At 26.3% G+C, this 20,026-nt stretch overlaps 1 protein-coding gene and 1 long non-coding RNA gene across 2 annotated transcripts in view; one reads left to right on the top strand and one right to left on the bottom strand.

The window, feature by feature from the left end:
• LOC132924526 (uncharacterized) overlaps positions 1-4,202 on the bottom strand; it is a 285,094-nt gene extending 280,892 nt beyond the window's left edge. Inside the window, exon 1 of the mRNA XM_060988891.1 lies at positions 3,922-4,202. The gene's annotated coding sequence lies outside the window, so the exon portion shown is untranslated. The remainder of the gene's footprint in view (positions 1-3,921) is intronic.
• Positions 4,203-14,426: 10,224 nt separating this feature from the next.
• LOC132927262 (uncharacterized) lies at positions 14,427-18,792 on the top strand. Its single transcript, XR_009661675.1, has 4 exons — positions 14,427-14,740; positions 17,751-17,904; positions 17,989-18,174; positions 18,630-18,792. It is a non-coding gene; the product is annotated as an uncharacterized LOC132927262 (long non-coding RNA).
• The last annotated feature ends 1,234 nt before the right edge of the window (positions 18,793-20,026 follow it).

The following is a 20,026-nucleotide window of genomic DNA, read 5'->3' on the forward strand; positions in this document are numbered from 1 at the left end:
TAAAAGACCAATTCAAAAAATGTCATTCGAGACTCATTTTAACTGAAATATTTCTCGACTATAAAATTAGGAATATAACAAAAAACTACCGATTGAAACCATGTCTCACTCAAGATGTCCTACTGATTTCTTCAAAATCATCAACTTAATTCTGTACATTTAATTAAATATTTAATACATATATATTTATAATAAACAGTTAAATTAGTAAAAAAAACCACAAATATAGGTTTTCGACAGGATATAGATAGATCAATGATTAAGTAAATCACACGAAAACATATACATTTTAACTAAGGAAAATGTATTAGAGTCATGGATTAAAACACTTTATTTATTATTTACTTATGATTTTTAATTCAACTAAATCGTAAGAGATACGTATATAATATTGTATACTGTAGTAGCAACACTAACAACAAACAAGATAAACACTTTTTACTTTATGATCACTTTTATTATGATAATAATTGGTCTTAGCATCTGATATCATCATTTACCAAACTATAATCAACATATTTACTTATTAAGTATTAGTAACACTAACCCAACTACATAATATTTGCAATAAATTTTATTGTTTTATTTTTAACTGCTTAGATTAATCTAAAAATAATATTGGTTATTTTAAAACTAGCAAACCATGCTCAACTATTTAGATATCATTTATGTATATTGTGTACACGTATTACACCTACATGTCAGATATAAATTATTGAAATACAATATGAATAATTAAAGAAATATCAATCCTAATTTTATTTCCAAGATATATTAAACTCAAAATACAACATTTTTAGAAAAGACTATGAACAAGGTTTATATAAATTTTATATTTTAATTTTAAATATTTTAGAATACTAATGAATTTTTATAAAAACTTGAATTTCACGTTTAAAAAAAAAATAGTTGAAAATAAAATAAATTAATAGTGTTGCAAGCCAGTAGCCGTGAAAACTAAATTTCTTCAGTACCAATTTTAATCAATTTAAATAAAAATAAATTGTTACAACAAGAAATTTACAGTAATACTTTCTTGAATAAATACCCAAAGCCTTACCTTTTACAAATTTAATACAAATTATTATTTTATTAAAATTTTGAACCTAAAACTAATTATTAAAGCCTTAAAATAGGTTAGTTACAATGGTAAAATTATATTTTAATAATTATTCATTTTTTTTCATTTATTTTTTTAGCTATTATTAAAATAAGTTTAAATTCGATACTATAAATGATTAAAAAATATTTATCATAATTAGATATTACTAAAAATAATTTAAAGTGGTACATAAAGGAAACAAAATAACAATTTTTAGATAGTAATAAGTGATTTATAATAATGTTATTGATTCTAAGATGGGGGCCAAACAAAATGTTTAAAATGTTCCCCAAGTCTTAAAAAATTATCATTAAGCAATAAGACGGTTTAATATAATATTGTTTAATCAAACATTATAACTTATATATATTAAAAGTATATAATCTATTCAATGGGCTTTTAAAATAAATACCACATTAAAGTAAAAAAAAAAGCAAATATTATTTCGTGCACTAACTTTCAAGATTATTTACATATTATTTTATTTTATTTCTTACCAATTATTGAAATCAGAGCGAAGTGCTTACCTGTACGGCACAGGGTAATGATGTATTATTTACTATATATTTGAAAGTAATGATATCGCTTTTGTACAATTTTTCTGAGCGATAGATATTTTAATATTTATTAACTTTGTCTATGAAATTGTAAGTCTTTTATCAAAATAATAAATCATTAAGTCTAGATTTTCAACATGTATTTAGTATTATAAAGTAATGAATCTCATATGAATAACCTTTTATTAATAATATTAGTCTAAAATGCTTAAAACTAAAAATTATATTAGAATAAATCAAGAACAATATTGTTTTAAAATTTAAAATTGTATAGATACTGTATTTTATAAAACATTAAAATGTTATTTCTTTAATATTAATGAAGATTGTTTAGTTATAATCATTATTTAATTGTATACTACTAATCATGTCTAAAGCTTAAAGCTTTATAACCCAAAATTACACAATTTATCAGAATTTAAGTAAAAAACAAATAGAACATATAGTGGTTGTTGGGCCTTGAACGGTTGTCTCACTTCGTCCATCTCAAAAGCAGGACATTTTTGTATTATTGATATCAATTAGAAGTCAATAATAAATTATCGCATCTAAAAGACAATTGTTTTGAACGTAATTTGGTTTATAAAAATGTAGGTATATATAATAATATTATTATTAACATTATATAGTTAGGTAAAGAACATTTTAGATATTTTAAATTACTCATGAAAAAATATTAATAAATCAAGATTTAAAAATATAGATATTCAATAAGTAGTAAATCCGTTTGTTAAATTTTAATTTTATATTAAAATATGAAGTTTTCCAATTTTATATAATATTTTCAAAAAAAGTAGGGATAAATAAATAATAAAAATGTTGTGTCTATTATACGATCAGTGATAAAACATAGAACAAAAACGCAGTTCTACATGAAAAAAATACATATAAATATAATTATTGTGCGTATTATATACCTAGTCATGACTCGTGAAAGTGCCTATAATAGATTTTAAGACAAACCTCAATTCTAATAGAAAAAATCTGTATAAGTGATTTGTAGATCATATTTAATTTTATCTTAAAAATAAACAATATTTTTAAAAAATGTATGTATAAGGTCTAAGTAAAATCAAAACATTTTTGAACATTTCTTGTATCTAATATTATTATTTTCTGAAAAACAACAAAATATCCACGATAAAACGGATTTGCGTTTAATGTCCGTATTATGATTGCAATATTGGTCGGTAGTTTTTCTCTAAGTCAAGATATATACATAAAAATCGAAAAATGACCTTTGAGTCATTATCTCCAATTGTGTACTCAGTATTTTTTATTATTTTTTGAGTTAAAGAAAAAAATATTTGAACATATCTGTTTCAATAAAAATGTTTGCAAATCATTTGTTTTCGTCGAATGTTTTAATATTCCACGGGGATTCGTATTGGGAAGAGCGAAGTTTGGTAGCATAAAAATACGGAATTTATTAAATTATAGAATGCTTATTCCAAACGCAATAAAGAGCCTGTCGTCTGTATCTTTTTATAAACACAAAAACTCGTCACGGGGGGTTACAAAATATGAAAAATAATGAAATAACATAACTAGCGATATTGTCAATACGGTCTGATTACTGATGCAATTATAACGGGTCGCGAGTTTTATTCCGTATAATTATATTATTATTATCGTTATAGTTTAACCTCCAAGTCTCCGAGTTTCCAGACGTCGGACGTCCCATTGCACGCGCATCCTCGTACATTTATGATACAAAATATACATATAAAATACATATACATATATATATGTTAAATTTTATACCACTATATATACACTAACTGAGAATACATATCGTTATATTATATTAAATGATGGACACACTAACAATTAAAATTTACAATTGCCGGCTATGGTCTTGTAGAGATTTCATAGATTTAACGGCTCGTTAAAATTTAATGGGTGTCATTATTTGATTTTTAAGAAACTGTTAAATTTTAACGTCTCAAATTCTAAAATACGTTCGCACGACCTGGCGCGTGCCCGCTACGCGCGATCTTGTAAAATAAAATTGTTTTTTTTTTTTTTTTTACACGACTATTATAAATGTCTATGAGCCCGTGCGTCGACAGGTCGGGGTGGTAAAATTCTGTGCAGCGAGTGCGTGTATGATGTGATGTGCGTGTGCCGATCAGGAGGTGCATGGAACCGCGAATAATACTTATAAATATATATACAATTTAACAATAATATATAATAATTCTATGCGATACCACATATTGATATCGTACCGTAATAACAATGTAATAACAACAATATTACCTATGTGTAATTATTACGATGACGTCTCGGCACGGTGCTGGCGCCGCCGGGGCGCAATAATGCCATATAATAATATTAATATATACTGTGCGAATTATGGCATTGTCTTGGCATCAAATACAACGCTGTATGACAGTTGAAATAATAATACGACTACGGATATTGTATCGTTGTTTTTGTTTTCGTTGTCGTTGTTCGTAACGTTTGCGGCGCGACAGCGTTTCGCGAAGCCAACACGAAACGAGGCGCAACGCGTGACTGTCTCGCGGGTGGCGGTGACCACGGTGGTACCGTACGAGCGTATGCGGTTTGCCGTCCGCGCTGCCCTCGCATTATATACCTTTGAAACGGGCCGCGCCACCAGGCGGCTTTACCGGTAACTAATCATTAATTCACTGGGGGAAAAATCAACACCTATTACCGTATCCTCCGCCGCCGACTTTCCCACACGACGGCGACAACGATGACAACGACGATGTCGGTTTGTTGTGTATCACGGAAAACGCAGTGTGACGGTCGACGTCTCTCTCACTCGCGCTCTCTCGCTTGATCGCTCGCCCTCGTGCCCACGCCGCAGCCCCCTGTCGCCCCTCCGCCGCAACCGCGGGGTCCCGGTAGCGAGAGGGCGAAATAAAAGCACTTTATATCAAAACGGGACACTCACTCGTTCGGTGGCATAAGATGTTTCTTATCCGTTAGAAAATATATGGTTGTCGACACCGCCACCGCCTTGGCCCCAGGATACGGGAAGCGTGCACGCACAACAATATAATAATATGTTGTAAAATACGCGCACACGCACTCACGCCACGTTGACGACCACGGAATGATAATAATAAATTATAATATTGTTATTATTATAACTATCAATTCGGAGCACGCGCCACGCAGTCGTTCGTTATTACAATATAAACTATGATACGTATAGTTGATCGCGGTCGGACGAAGAGCGGATGTTTCTTCTCTTTTTTCGTTTAAAAAACTTTTGTACCGCAAAACCCGCGTGTAATACCGTATATTTATTATGTATTCTGGTCTGCTTAATGTGCAATACCTGCGCCAGCCTTTGTGTTAATGCGATTTCACACATATATATTCGATGTACGGGCATTTCGAATTTTGATCAACGCCATATGTGATATTTTTTAACGACTGCGCTGCCTGTACTCGTAGGTATATAACTATAATACTATATAATATAGTACATTCCGTAACGGCGTTGAGAAATGAAAATTAAAAGTTCAGCTCCACGAGAGGTCTACGTATAGCTATGACGCGATGTGATGGTACCGCGAGACCGTGTGCTTAGAATGCCCCTTGTGGTAATCACCATCCGTCATGGAATGGTAATAATAGAATATTATTGATATGGACGTGGACAGTCTAAAACAATGGTCGTTGCACGTGGTCTATTGGAATATTCGAACAACTTATCCCCGAATATCTATACTTAAGAGGCCGCGACACCCGCATTTGTTGTCTCCGTCTTACAAGTGCGCAACATAGCAGATTTACCCTCAGCAGATCACATTTAGCTCCTTTAGTTTAAAAATTAGAGTGAATCGACCTATTATGAAACTTGATGGTGAGATAATTATCTGTGTTTGTATGTTGGTTTATTAAGATAGTCACCATTTTAGTAAGCTATGCGTATGTAACATAGCGTAAATTAAAAATGCTCATAACTCACTTAAAAACTGAATAATCGTAAAAAACCAACATATAAACACATATTATAATGTTCTTACCATCAAATTTCATAATAGGTCGACTCACTCTAATTTTTAAACTAACGGAGTTAAAAGTGATCTGTTGAGCGTAAATTTGCTATGTTACATACTTATAAGACGGAGACAACACATGCGGGTGTTACACCCTACTAATGACTTAATAAACTCAATTTTATGACTGATTAATTTTTGTTCAAATAGAAAATATCAATGTATACCTATACCATATATAATATCTATTATTTACGATCAAAATGTAAATAATATGTATTTTTATGTATATGGTAGAGTAGGAAATTAGGTACCACTCTCTTATATATGCAGTAGATGTCTAGTGTATTTCACCATTGAGTAAGTAACTATTATTTGTAATAAATTTGTTAAATTTGAATTAAATTATAGATCATTGCCTAAAAAATATTTCATGTTCCCGTAACGTAACTATTTTACCCCACACCAAATTGTGGATTTGAAATAATTGTGTAAAGTCAACTGAGGTTAAAAATAGATTAATTTAACTCGAGTTTAAATAATTGTACAAAAGTGTGAGACGTGATGGTGCTAAGGAATAAGGACTCATCGCTTCGCAACATCTTAAAATGTTATGCTGTAGACTCCCTTACAATGTATGGTGTCCTCATTCATCTTCTACTAGACCTAAGGTCATAATTTGACCCATCCCCTCGCTTTTGTGTCATTTAAAAAATGTATTGTTGTTGATTATCAATGTAATAGTACAGTATGTAATGTACTGGTACCATCACAGTTGAGGCTTAGTATTATGTATGTTAGATAGGTCTTATTATTATTTAATCTTTATTATGATATATTATATTAACCGTTTTATAATAATTAGCAAGATTTTGTAAAATAACCTTGTGAAATATATTGTACGTTTGTACGAGTTCCGTGAGAATCGTAAGCCCGTTACACCCTCCGACAACTTATATGGGACTTTGTATTAAATTTTCAAGCTTTTTGACCGAGCATAAAAATTACAATATAGAAAAACTGAAAAATTACAAATACGAGTACAATATAAATAGTTTGAAATCACTCTAAATATTTTTTAAATGTCTTAAGTATAGAAAATTGTAATTTAAGACTTAAGTAACGGGATGTTATAAATTTCTACAACTATTTCCCATTAAATTACATACAAAAAACAAATGAGAAATCATTATTTTACTCTTCAATCTATTTATATAAACATCAAATCTTCAAACGTTCATAAAATATTTATCAAATTATACTCAACACACTCAAACCTCAAGTATAAATATTCTAAATTTATACATTTTTAACTAAAAAATAATTTCAAAATTTTCACAATTTTGACAAATTTCTAATGAATTAATTTCTTACTTTTAATCACCCAAATAAGTAGCTAAATTTACTTTTCTGACAAAAAAATTAATTGAATTTAAGATTAAAGCATTTTTACTATTCTAAAAGATAACAACACGTATATAATATCATCGTTCAACTCAGAATCTAAAACAATTTTAAAATCGGTTAAATTTTTAATAAATATGAATAATAAAAAAATCTCAAGCTCGTTGATATCGTCTGATTCTGAACGCTCCGATTAATGTATTAATGTGAATACCTGCTGTCCAGAAATAGTTAATGTTTACAGATATACCTGCAGTGAATGTCGTCGTAAGTACATAAAAATCGTTGTGAATGTCGATATGACGAAATTTTAAATAGCAATATTAGTGAATATTGATAATGCCAATTTTTTTTTATTTAAATGCATTTCAATATTGCGGGGTAAGGGGAAAGTCACAATAATATAATACATATAAAAAAAATAGTATATACTAGAAAAATTACTTATATACAATATTAGATACTGATTGTACAAGTAATTTTGATAAAAATTTTTATTAACTTATCCAACAACTTATATAATATTTTATGTCAATAAATACCATGCTATATTATCATATTAATTTAAAGTATACTTTTATCAACCATAGTGATTGACGATTGTACATTACAAACAATTAATTTTAACAATAACTTGAAAAAATTTTTGATACTCCTACAGAAATCAGTTTACAGTGTAAAATAAAATTAAATATTAATCGCTGGTATAATAAGAGATCAATACAGTTTGACGTTTGTAAAATAAAATAAACATAATTTAAATAATTACATAATATTATCTAATAATAATAATTCTAAGTCTATACTATATATGCCGAGTGTCAACCGTCAAAAATAAAAGGTACTTATCTTAATATAACTATAAATAATTATCTTTATTCTATAAAAATATTATGTTATTTTATTGTAATTCAAAATCAAATTATCGTAAATATTTGAAATTTTTACCAAATGTTTTTATTTAAATTTTTTTATAAATAATGTATTATTTTATTTTTGGCTATTTATAAACATTTTGAATTTTCCATTTTATTTAAAAAAAAATTCTATTAATGTTGATAAAAAAATTTCACTCGGTTGAAAAAATTGAAAAATATATATATGGTTTCTTAAAAGTTTTCTATCTTGTAATTAGAAAATCTAAAAAAATATATAATTATAATTTTTCTATAGACATTTGAACTTTAAATGAAATAAATTTAAACGAAAAACAATGATTTTAGTTATTTTATTATAATTAAAAATATTAATTATTTGTGAAGTCTTAAAACATGTATGTAATTAATACCTATATATTATTAAATTTCATATAATATATTAAAAACTAGGTACTTATGCCATGTTCAAAACATTTAGATTAAGTTTATAGTTCATACTATTGCCTGTTTATATTACGAATCGCTATTCACATAATTTTACAATAAGTCGATATTGACTCAAAAGTTAATATATAATATAAACTATTATAATAATTAAATATTAATATTTTCAGCAAAAATTAATTCAACCTGCAGTATATTAATATGAGTAAAATAGATTACATAATAGTAACATAAATAAAAAAAATATCATAAAATATACTTAATAATACAGGCTGACAGATCCTTTCACTCAGAATCATTTTTCGTATACAACAATTTATCATTGAATTCAAATTTAACATATATATTATATACATTACTCAATGACAAAGTAAATTCGACACCTAATTACAGCTAAATGGTTACTATTACTTTTAAATACTATTTCTACAAACTTAGGAATAGTTTGATTGCATTATGTATTAAATTAATAAAGAGAAAAATTTACAAAATTAAAATTAAAACTTTTACGCATTTACTACACATTGTACGACAAATGCCATTAGAATTTTAAAATTATTATAGGTAAAGAATCTTGTCACATATCAATAACCTTACTAGGTATCAGTGTTTTTTTTAAGGTATTAAATGGCTGCATCCGTATTGCATGCAAAAAAAAAGTCCAAATTGCATGCCGTGTACCCACAAGTTTATTTATCATGCATTTAAGTGCATAACTCAAATTTTTTTTTGAACTTTCTAATTTGGCAATTCATGGAAATTCAACCCAACAATACATACGTATACACGAATTTTGTGACTATTTCTTAGAAACTTATGAGATGCCGTAATGGCTAACAGTTTATTTTCATAATTTATTTGGGCTGAATTTTCTAATTCTACAATGCGTAGGTACAACTAATGTTTGTGAATCATTTCATTCCAAACAGAATATCATGTTGTACTTTCTAAATCCTAGTATATTTCAATTAGTCGATGTTTTAAAGCAAGTACAGTGTGTCCAGTGTGATATACAGTAAATGCCGCTTATAAGACTCGCGGATATAAGATTCAGTCGCTTATTAGACTCAAAATCGTCTGGAACGGTCCGCGGGCATATCCAAATAATCCAAATACATTATAAAAATTCGGTTATAAGACTCAAATTTCGTGAAAAAAAATGATAAAAATAAACATTTTTGGTTAAAATTTAGTAATAAATTACATATTTTTGGGTGATTTCTGGTTAAGTTAAAAATGTTATTAAACTAACTTAACCTTAATTATTTAATTTTCACTTTAGCTTGTATTTTGTCTTAATCGCCGAAACAGTAACGCCGAAAATATCTATCGCCGAAATGGCCGCGCCTAAAAATCCCATTCCCAACAAATACTCGTTCCTCTAATGAAAAAGTAAGTTAAATTATTTTATTTGATAAAATTATGCGGGGCATGCAATTTGGACATTCCAATTTATATTTATTTTTTCAGCATACAATTCGGATGTACCATTTTAAATATCTTTAGGATAATAACTACCTAATTATAGTTTAAATAATATATATTACCAAAAAAAATGTCAGATAAAACATCTTTTATTTAGAGTTTAGTGCAATTCAAAAGTATTTAAAATTAACTATTAACGGAACCCTATCCTCACATGCGTTGTCTCTGTCTTACAAACATACACCATACCTATCAAATTTACATTCAAAGAACCAAATGTTGAAATGTGTGTTGTTAGCTTTAATACTTAAGTAAATTGATTATAATCAAAATTAAAGAGAAAAACCTTATTTGTGCTTAATCGTTGGCTTTTTTTGGTGTTTTTATATGTAAGCTAGAAATGAGAATGTGTAACTAAAAAAAACAATACTTAAATCTTGCTTAAAATTAAAATAAAAAAAAGCTAAGGTTTAAGTACAGATAATATTCTTACCATTAATTTCTAGATCAATTCACTCTAATATTAAAGCTAAACCACACACAAGTGGTTATACTGAATGAAAATGTACTATAATATTATGTTGTATGTTAGTAAGTATGACAGTGATAACAAATTATGTGTAGCCGACTGTAAGTAAAGTTCTCTTACAAGAAATTCATGATAAACATCGAACATATTGAACAATATTATAAAAAAATACAAAATATTAACTATTAGTAAAGGTATTTGTTATCGAATTTACACTATATATTTTAAAAATTGTGAAAACCGTAAAATTGTATAATTTTATCTATATCTTGAAACTTTTAAAATTACTCTCATTTATTCAAAATTTGGCTGATTTCAATTTTTTTTATTATTTTATCAATAAGTTTCTTTATAAAATAAATTTTATAAATAATTTTATAATTTAGAACGAGCTAAAATATTCAAGCTACATTTTGAATTAGGACTATTGACTTTTCATAAATAAACTGTTCCCTAGCTATAGATATATGTATACATTTTATGAATGCGTTTAATTATTTTATTCTATTAATTCTGTTTTAATTCTTATTTTTTTCTTTTATCATGTAAATTATGCATATAAAATCATGAAAATCTAATCATTTATTTTCTTTAATTTTTTTATTAGTAAATTAACTAAAATGCATGCTGACGAGATTCTATAAACTAGTGATTGATTATTACTTTATTTTAAGGTAGAACAAAATATAGCGAAAACCCCCACACATAGGTACACACACGAAATACACATATTAGGTATACATAATAATAAAAAAAATTTTATGAATATTATGATAGTCTTAAAAACTGACAATGGAATATTGTTCTATTCTCAATGTCAAACTGCACACTTTACAACCTAAATAATTAAGTTGAGTATCTATTATCAAAGAACTTATATATTTTGTATTATAATTCTTCACAATTACTAAGGACACGATAAATAATGAAATCATACATATTTAAAATCTAAGTGAACAGGATTAAACAATAATATACCTATAATACGATTATACCTACCTATTCAGGGAAGGGCAAAATACTAGAAATATTCTTACTTAAAATGTTTTTACTTATAAATTGAAAGGTAGGTACTAGAATATTAGACACAAGCAGCGGCGGATAGGCACACCGGGACACCGGGATTCTTTCGGTAGGTCACTACTTATATTTACGATAATGGGCTGATGAAAAATATCTGGATCTCGGATATGACTATTTGGGCCGCTATATTATTTTATTTTCCCGGGTCGATCAGATTATGCATATCCATCACCCCTGGATACAAGATGCATTCAACATTCTCCAAAATACATTAAATACTAAATTCTAAATTCTGTATTTAAGATATACAAAATACGATTTATCAAATAATGATTATACAAGAATTGTACAATAGTACAAATAAAAAATCAATTTATAGCTAATATACTTAACAATGCAATTTATATTAAAAACCTATATGTAATAGGTTCCTTAATCCATCATCTTTGTTGCCCAAATTATCTGGACAAAACCAGTCTGTTAATTAGAAATAATAATAATAATATTGAATATTTTTATACTTTACCAAAACTAATCATTTTCCTTTCGATAAAGTTAGTGAAAATGTTTATGAGTATTATAAGTATATATAATTAATATTTAGGGAGATTAAAAAAAGTTGTAAGCTAAATTGTTGATGTATCAAGAATAAAAAAAAAATAAAGTAACTTAACTTTTAACTTAAATATTAAGTTATTATTTCATTGAAAATTTGTAACTTAAATTAGTTACTCAAATTAATTTATATTTCAAAATTAACTTTAACTTAACATAGTTTTTTTTTTTCAGATAAATTGACTCAAACTAGTTAATAGAAAATTGGTCAACTGGCCAAGCTTTTACTTCTTCTCCTGATATAAGTTCTTTTTTGTTTTTAATTAATATACACCATCTCTTAATTTATATACTATAAATAGATACTATTATTAAATTATACTATAGATCTTATACTGCCTAAAAATTAGACTCTAATTCAATCGATGTTAACCATTTAATAATTGTAAATATGAATAAACCCTACTTTCTCTTGATATTAATTATTCTTCATTTTGATTATAATAGTATTGATATAATTTAAACAAACGTTTAAGACGTTCATACTTGGAAATATTTCAAATAATTAACTAACTTTAAAAAAAAAATTTTGATCGACTTAATAATACTTTATTAAATATTAGATTTTATAAATATAGGATTCCCAATCCACTATATTTTTTTTCTACCAATATTTCAGTTGCATTGTATAGCTTTTGTCAATTCAAAAAAATTAATAAAAATACAATTATGAATAATAATATTATCTATATTAAATAAATAATAAATAAATAAAATTATATGTGTGTATGCTATAGAACAATACAATTATAAATTACAAAAACTGTTAACAACATTTAAAGCATTTTTAAGCATACTTACCCCTCCCCTCTCCCAAAGTCACCCTGATTGTTCCACTGAAAAAGGAATAAGGATTATAAATTATAATTATAAAATAAATGAACCCAATTACTTTATTACATACTTTATTATTTTACAGAGAAAAATTAATAATTTAGGTAACATATAAATTGTATACTGTATACGCCATCTACCGTTCCTTTTTGGTAGTATTGGCATGTTGTGCGGTTGTCAACTTCCGCGTATAGGTGATATTGATGACAGCATTGCTCATGTAAAAGTTCTATACGTTTTTCTATATGACTATTTAAATTTAATATTATATTATATGAACTATTGACTTTGTTTACATTATAGAAGGAATACTTGACTAAAATTATTCAAATACCTACTTTGCCTAATCAAATACGTAGGTATTTTAAATACATTTTCAAAGTATTTGTATTCAAAATCAAAAACTAATTTTCAAATACTTTTTTCGTATTAAAAATATTTATAATTTTTTTTATATTATATTTAATTTAAAAAACCAAATAACTCTGTCTGCTGTATATTAGATATTAGATGTCTTTAAATAAGTCACGCTTTAAGTGTTAAGTTTAAATTCAGTGATAAATAATTTCATATACGAAAAACCGGAAAAATAGTGAACGGAGACACTGAGACAGTCTATCGATTTGTATTATTGAAAACTAAGTAGGTATGTATTATATTTTATTTCCCTATTACAAATTATTTTATTATTATTAGTAATTACTATTTACTATTGTCAATTATAGCTAAAATCTTTTATTATTATTTAAATATGCAATTTCTTTAGGATTTAAAATTTAAATGTCTATCGTCTATCTATAAAATAAATCATGTAGTTTTAATATTTTTTAAAATTTCTTTAAAAACCACTTGCCTGTGGAATCTTGTATTAAATTATCAATTTTTCTAACCAAATCTAAACATTTTTATCAACACTAAAAACGTAATCTTAGATTAATTCTCGGGGATAAGATTGTGGTAAAATAAAAATCTATTAGGTTTAAAAAAGAGAAGGCCTTTACGTTAACATTATTGAAAATTTATCATCGTTAAAATCTATTACATAAGTTTGTTCACGTTTCAACGTTTGGAAATACGCCATAAAAAATAGTTTATTTAGAAGGAGTTTTTCATCAAATCACATCGAGAATCATGCGGCAATGATATATTGATATGATATATTATAATTTTGAAAAATTCGTACGTAAAAACTATTGTCTCTACAGCTATAAAAGTTACGTCCTTAGACAATGGTTAGGCCCCTGGCCCCTCCAAAAATTCCCCCGTAGTTGGGGTACCTTCGACCCCCCCCCCCCAAATATATTTTGAAAAATCTATTTTAAATCCTATTTCGCCGCCGTTTCGTTTCGCTGCCAAATTGATCCCATTTTTCCGTCGACCCATTTCGCCGCATAAAATTATTTTTGTCTTAAAACATGGTTATGAATTTGTGATTTGAAAAGTGATAAATAGACACAGAGAAATATTTATCGTTTGAAACGATGTTAATGCTATACTATCTCTACTATCTCAATTCTGAAGTTATCGTTTGATAAATCCCCAATAATTATATAAATAAAATAGAATGAATAGTGTGTCGTCGAAGCGATAACTGCAAAGTTAACAACACAGTCAGTGTCGTATGATTATCGCCAGTAGGTATTTGCGCATTTACAGTTCACAATTTTTAAGTAATAATGTCGAATATTGAATATATTTCTACACAACCAAAAGGGGAATGCCTTATCTTCAATAACTATTATTTTAAAATTGATAAAAAAATAAAAAATAAAAAATATTGGAAGTGTATTGAAAACTGTGGAGCTCGTTTAATAATTTCAGATTAATTCACTGTAAAGTTTTTTAATCATAACCACAGCCCTCGTCCAGTTAAAATTGAAGAAAAACGTTTTAAGGCGAAACTTCGTTTGAGAGCAAAAGAAAACCCTCTTGAACCAATTTCGAAGGTAATTATAAAAATTTTAATTTTTTTTAAAGTGTCGATAAAAAATTTTTAGATAACCAAAGAAACTTGAAAATTGTAGTTAAAAAAAATCAAAAATTGTTAGTCACAATTTTTTTTATAAGCGTTTATAGTTCGAATTTTTACGAAATATATCAAAAGCGCGAAAATTTGCAAGTAATTTTGTAGTTGAAAAATCATAAAATTGTTTGTGTTTATATCTAAGGTTAAAAAATTCAACAGTAAGTTTTCCATAATTTTAGTCCACACTTATAGTTTAATATATTGGTATATATAAATGGAACAAAGAATTTGTAGTCTTAAGGAAAGAGTGACGAGCGATCCTCCGTAGATGAAATGGATTGATTATTTGGACAATATTAGTTATTTAATTAAACATAACGAATAATTTTATATAATATATAATAACTATATTATTATAAGTAACTAGTTTAAAAAAACTTTTTTTTTATATTATTTTAAATGATTACTTTTATTATGAAAATGTTGATTTTTTTTTTTTTTATGACTATATTATGAGATACCTAATTATCACTATTTTTACATAAATACATTTACATAAATATAACTAATTAGTATGTAATTTGTAACTTTATGTTTACTTAAAAGAGTTACTTAAAAATAAATTCGGCAAAATGAAACGGCGGCGAAATGGGAGCTGACCCTTTTGTCGAGACCGCAAGAGTTGGGGCCTTGGAATTCCAAAATTTGAGTTTTTTAATCGAGTATTACTCAGCCGGGTTTCGATGTAGGAGCATAATTTCTTTACGAAATAATATTTACACAAATTATAACAAATATTTGTTTTAAGTCGTTTTACATAAAGTGTTTCGGGGGTCCAATGGCTCCTTGTGCCCCCCCCCCCCCATGGATATTTTAAAAAATGTTTAGTATTTGTTACACGTCTCTGAAATTTGCAGATTTGGTTTTTTGTAGATCGGTGATCAAAATCGGCGTCGTGTGTTGACACTGTAGGAGCCTTTTTTTACCCCTATTTTTGGCGTCGGAAGTTAGGATTTTGCCGTTTTTGGACTTTATCGCCAGTTTTTTCTAAGCATCGTTTAGACATTTTTGTAAAAAATCAAACAGTACCAAAACCGAAGGAATCGGACATTTTGTTGGGAAGTTATGATTTTCTTTTTCTTTTTTGGCACTTAGATTTTACGTAGGTATTTTCCGAATATTTTGAATTTTCGTTTTTACTCGTTTTAGGTTTGTTCACGTTTCAACGTTTGGCAATTACGCCATCAGCATAAAAAATAGTTTATTTAGTAATAGTTTTTCATCAAATCACATCGAGAATACATCTATTTAATGTTTATAGTGTTTATACCCCTCGTTTAGCATTAAGAATTTAATATGTAAGCAATTTCGTTGTTTATACGAGATACGCGACCATCATTTTTAAAATGTACGACGCAGTCTGGCAGTCAGTCGATCACTCGATCGTAAGCCATACAATTTTTAATAAGTCGTTTACTCTAACACTATATTTTATGATTCTTAATTAAGTAAAACTTTATGAACTATTCAGTACTCGACTCAATCAATAAATTTAATTTATCGACCAAAACTGCGTTGATATTTGATTTTCATTCCTTAAGAAAAACCTACTACCAAACAACCGAACAAGATCAGAAGATCTGACTGAAACAGGACATTAACAGTGTCAATAATTGTTCATATAACTGATGAACTTTGAATTTCAATCATTAAAATTAACGATTTATACGCTTCGAAAACGCTTATAATTAAATGTATATTGTTGTGTATGTATAATACTAATATGACAAGTCTCAAAATGTACTAACGCTAAACAATAGGTATGGTAAATTACAAAATTACAAATGTAATGTTATATTTTCTAATTTTCTATTAAAACTTTTGTCCTTGTCCGTTTGCGGATGAGATTAATCCCACATAACGATAAATGGTGAATTCTAAAGTTTATCGATAGAGAATTTTATGTAGATTCAAGTGTACCTAATTAATTTTCTAGTACCTAGTTAAATAGATAGCTTTCAAAAAGCATAAAAAAGCCAAAAATCAATACAAAATTCGCTTTATCAATATTATCATATATTATAAATTAAGATAATGAATTATTAATTAGTTTATTTTTAAACACGGCTTTAGATCTAAAGCCGTGGTTTTAAAAGGTCACCACTGCTTCGAATGCCTGATAAACAATTGCAGTGTTATGTTCAATTATTATGTAAATAATAATATTATGGATATTTTGTATTTATGTTTTAATAATTTTACTTTTTAGTATTAATACTATGTTCATTATCCTGTACAGTATACAAATTACAGATCTAAACAGTTTTCCTTAGATGTGGTCTTCATCAGTCATTTATAGTTATAAACTTATAACTATATACGAGTATATTATATATAATCCAATATATTGGAAGATACAACCGGTTTGCATATTATGTAGATTTGATTTTATATAACAGTATAATTATTTCTAGGTACAATGTAATAATAATAATATTTTTATTTTTATTTTAATGAAGTGAGGGGGGGCGTTAAAAATATTTTGCTTCTTAGGGGGCGGCCGTTATAAAAAGGTTGAGAAGCACTGTATTAGCACATCTGAAACAATTTAACAAATACACTGACAAGATAATTATTGATCTTATAAATTTGTAGTTAGGTGTGTTTTGATTACCTGTGATTCTGTAATTGTTGGCTGTTCAATTTTATAGTATAGTAGTAAATGGTGTCATGGTGATAGAATAACTATTTTATAATATTAAAAAAGCTTATATGTTTATATTGTTATTTTTTTACTTATCTATATTAGGCATAGATAATAGTAAATAATATAAGTATATATACTATAAGTACACAACTATAACACAAGGATGTTTGCTACAATAATATTGATTGGTTTCTATAATACATTGAATTTTAATATAATACTGAGCTACTGAAACAATTTTCAAAATAATTTAATTAATATAATTGTTTTTTTCCAATTATAGTCAGCAAGATACAGTAACTGAAGTATACATGTATTCAGGCCAATTAGGAGATTATTCCTATAGATGTTTGGAAAAACAGCTGAAAATACTGTTCCTACTAACATAATTGTTTATCCGGTAAGGTAGAAGAGTGCATATTATCTGAATTACTATAGTGAGTCAATTTTCTATTATAAAAGTTATTTTATCTAGCTATTTTATTTATTGTTGGTTTGTTTTTCTTGATGCTTTTGAAAAGTTCTGGGAATTGTTTAATTTTGACCCATTAAAGTACCAACTAGATTCTCTTTAATAACAGAAACAATGCTGAAGTAGAAAAGCTGTAAAGCATGTTTACTGCACCAAAATGTGATGACACAAAAATAAAATAAAATAATTATAAACACATTATTGTAAAATCAATACAATACTATCAACTGATACTGTAAGTACATCATACATAATTTATTGTATCTAAAATCTTTGTTAATAAATTACCTCCGAAATTATATATCTGAACTTGAACTGATATTATTATTATTTTAAGGCTAACACCTAGAAACTGTCACCTGTTCAAAGTTTTATTTTAATAATCATTTAATAGCTTTTTTTTAACATGCATTTATTAAAAATCATATCTCAAAGTTTAATCCAGTATTACTAAAGTCTATAGATCAAAAATTACATCAACTTGGTACATAATACATTATACAACATAAATACACACATAAATACACACATATGTTGACTACTATATTAGTTAACAACTGTTTACCCTCCAAGGAGTTATCATACTAAATAAATAACACTTAATTTGCAATAGTAACATACCACTGTGTTACATTTAAAAATATATGTTTACAAGAATTACAATTAAATGTATTTTTTTGTTTCTTATAGCCAGCAAAAAAGGGTTTCCAGATAAACTAGGACATCAATGTATAACATGGACTACTCAATTATGTTAACAGTTCTTACATATATTTTGTCATTACCAGTTTCAGATGGATGAAATATAAATAATGATTTGATAATTTTTTTAATTAATTATGATTGCAAGGAATGAAACATTTAATTATTTTTAAAATTATTTTTTTACATAAAAATACTATAAATTTAAATTGAGTTAAGTTGTACCATTGTGTAAGGTATTAATAAGTTTATTTTCTATCTAATAATTGTATTAAATATAATTAAATAAGATTTTATGTTTAACTTATAATTAATACAACAAATATTAAATAACTAAATTACTAATTGGTAAAATTTTAATATTCCAATTAATAATTGTTCAAAGAACTTTGCATATCAATTTTTCTAAAACAAATAATTTATTAATATTGATAATGATAATAATCTTTATGTAACAAAATATTTTTCCGATTAAATTTTAAATATACAATATAAAATATACAGAATTTTATACTTAAAATATAAATTTACAATAAATAGTTTAAATTTAAATATAATTATAGTATTAATAATGACACAGTTTAACACTAAACCATAATAGTTTATATCAGTGGTGTTCCACAAATTCTGAATTTTTTTAATTGTATTTATTACTTTTATAATTTTTAGTGACTTATTGACTTATATGTATGTAAAACTGTTTTGTGTTATATATGCATTGTTTAATATATTATAAAATTTAAAAACTTATATAAATACTGTTTTTATTCTATAGCTATGTTACACAAAAATCTTATAAAATATTAAGTGTTCAGACATTCAAAAGAGGTTAAGAATTGGCATATATTATACAAAAAGTGTTATATACATTATTATTTATCATATACTAAAATATTATTACTCTTTTGAGATGTAGATTATGGTTATCTAGTGTGAAAATATAAATTGCACTTAAGTAAACAGTGGTCTGTAAAGAAATTAAATATTGAATTATTGAATTAACCAATAGTGTTATACAGTTTATTAGTACATACTACATAATATTATCATAATTGTCTATCATAAAGTACTGTTTAGATCATAGACCTTATACTAGTATAAGGTCTATGGTTTATATCACAATTAAAGATACTACTATTTTTAATCATGGTTTAGACTTATACTAGATAATAATATAAAATATTATATTATTATATATTCATCAATAGAGGTTGACTACCTGTTTTACATAATTAAACATATTACAAATTAATAATAATTATATTTATATAAAGGTATAACAATTATATTAATAGTTTGATGTAATTAATTGTTATGTTAGAAATATAAACGACTTACAATATTGCAATTTATATAATCGATATCTTAATGTAATAATTATAAAT

The sequence above is a fragment of the Rhopalosiphum padi genome, chromosome 3, assembly GCF_020882245.1.
Source record: "Rhopalosiphum padi isolate XX-2018 chromosome 3, ASM2088224v1, whole genome shotgun sequence".
Taxonomy (NCBI): Eukaryota; Metazoa; Arthropoda; class Insecta; order Hemiptera; family Aphididae; genus Rhopalosiphum; species Rhopalosiphum padi.